Source organism: Grammomys surdaster, unplaced genomic scaffold, assembly GCF_004785775.1.
Source record: "Grammomys surdaster isolate TR1022 unplaced genomic scaffold, NIH_TR_1.0 425, whole genome shotgun sequence".
Taxonomy (NCBI): domain Eukaryota; kingdom Metazoa; phylum Chordata; class Mammalia; order Rodentia; family Muridae; genus Grammomys; species Grammomys surdaster.
Window position 1 is genome coordinate 50,644 of NW_021604844.1, and position 2,859 is coordinate 53,502.

Genomic DNA, 2,859 nt, shown 5'->3' on the forward strand with positions numbered 1-2,859 from the left:
TGTCTCTCACAGAGCAACCTCCTGTAAACTGGCTTTACATCTGGCTTTTGATACAGTTGTGTCTTAATCTTCCTACAGAGTTCACATAGCTCTGTCTTGCAGAGCTATTATGGGTTTCTCATCATTACATTGTTGTTATTGTTTATTATTATTATTATTATTATTATTATTATTATATTCAGTGTGATGTGCCAAGTTTTGAGTTGAGAACAAGACTTGAAATAAAAAGAATAGGTCATAATTAGGGATTATTGAAATATAAGGTTAATGGAAGTCTGGACATCGCAAGGAGGTAAGGACTGTGAATATATGATGGTGTAAACTCACTGTGTTTGATGACTGCTCAGAGGATAGCCACTCAAATAAAGAGAAAGTCACTGGAAATCATAGAAATTTGGTAAGATTTCTTTTGTAAGTGAGGATAGGCCTGAATTGATTTTTCTTCCTTTCACACAAGGTGGAATTCATTACAATACTAAGTTCCCTATGCAGTCTGTTGCTCACCGATTTGTTGGAATCATCTCATATTTTTGTTCGTAATAAAGTTGTTTTTTCTCCTCATTCCTACCCACATCACTTCCATGCTCTTGACTTGTGAGCATCTCCTATTTCATCTTTCTCACTTTGTTCAAAATTTACCTAATGTGAAAGCAAATACATATAGTACCAAATCAAGCATCCAAAGGACTAAACAAACCATTAAATGAAACTTACCATGAGATCCCTCAGTGCACTGAGGTCTTCTGTCTCGAGAATCAGATGTCCTCACTCCAGTAAGGCTTCATTAGTTAATGTGTTCTTTCATTTCTGGTTTGAATGATATGAGGCGTAATCCTGTTGTCCTTAACACAGTGAAGACTCTGATGTAGAATCTAAAACCGTATCATGAATTATTCTACATTTATAGGAAGCCTTACTTGTGATTGACTATATTGGGATGACAATGACCTATTTTTCTGGCTTATTATTAATTTAGAAAAAAGTGATTCCCATTCTGAAGACATTTCCATCATGGTTATTACCTATCAAAATATATAGTTACTTATCATGAGCTGTTCTAGGACTGAAACAGTAATACCCTACTATATCAGGTTTTTAGTTACAAATATTTCTAACACATTTTATGTATGTAACACCTGATTACATCTTCAATTTTAAAACAGCTAAAGCCACTTCCTGGACAAATACCATATCTGGGACGGAATTGGGTATAAAATTGTCACTGTCCCTTTCCTAGGAATCAGAACTATCTATCTTACTCTTAGGAAACACCCTCTATCAACAGCACTATGAATTCTCACATTTTTAATTTCCAGTGGTACCTCCTCTATCTGCACTCACAGACTCCCTAGTGGTCAGCAAGATGGGTTGTTTCTCATTAATTGTTTCCTACTGATCACACAAAGACTTGTATAAGTTTCTCAATCCTGAGAGACCTAAGACTTAGTAGAGTTGAAGAATCCCAGAAAATGTCTGGGGACTTCTGAAGCCCAGGTCCTTAGGTAAGGAAACCAAAACAAAAATATACAACCTAATGATAAATTAAATGATCAAATATCCAGAAAGATCACCTTTCTGAGACAATTCTGATGGTTTAATGAAACCTAGTACAGCCAACAACATATACTATATCTGCTATGTTCGAAAAAAAGATGTGATTGTCAGGGCTAATGGATTTACACTTTAATCTTATAAGTGTACTCCTTCGGGATTTATATGTAATTCATTTAAAATTTTATTCTTTGACTTATTAAATTTATTTTAAACTTCATATGTATGTGCGTGTGTCTGTGTGAGTGTATACAATACATTTGTAAGTACCCAGGAAGTCCAAAAAGGATGTTAGAGACCTTAGGACTGGGGTGCAAAGTGATTCTGAAAAATCTGATATAGGTTAGGAAGTGGACTTGGAGCCCCAGGAGAGCAGGCATTGTTCTTTATCACCAATCAATCTTACCAACTATTTCCTTAGATTTGAATGTCTTGAATATTAGGTCAGAATCCTTCGGGATGAAATAAGGTACAATTGCTTCTTTTCTTTGAGACTCTAAACCAGTTTCAAGGGTATGTTGGTCAAACCTTTTTCCGAATCACTATTGTACCTTCAGGGAATGTTAAGTTTTTCTAAGTTAAATCTGAGCAACACACCTATATCTTTAAAATCACTTCCCATAGCCACAGGGCTTACCAGTTATAACATTTTCATATATCATTAATTGTCCAGTCCAGCTGGACAATCAAGTGGGACCCTTAGACGCTGTGGAGAGGACTGAGATGAGTGAGAAAAAAAGGAGGCACAGCAAGTCAAGAAGTTTGATCAAGCTGGCAAAGATTTTATTGTTCACACAGGTTATATACTCTGAAAACAGGATATAGAGAGGGGTAGGAAAGGAAAGAGGACTTTGCAGGTTGAGGAAACTAGCTGCAGCTGTGGGGTCTAACTAGATTATACCTGTTGTTGTCACAAAGCCTTGCTGTTACCAGGGGTTCTAAAAACATCTATCTAGCAGGATGTTGGCTAAATCTAAAGATCAGGAGGAAGGGTTACTAAGTTGGGTTGCTATGAGGCCTTGTTTGAAGTTCTGAAAACTGAAAATACAGCGAGTGAATCGTAGAAGGTAAGCAGAAAGAATAGTAGATAGGAGAGCCAAGGGCGAGTGTTTGCCAAGAATAAGGCCTTGCTATGGCTTCCCACAATTAAGCCCAGCAATATTGTCATTACTATTAGCTTTCCATTTGTCAATAATATCAAAGCTCAAAATTTTGAGTCAAATAATTTATCTGCACAAATAACAAGTAAACTAGCTTTAAATTAAGTGTTTGCTTCTGTCTCAAATACTATTGTTTCTACAAGCTAAT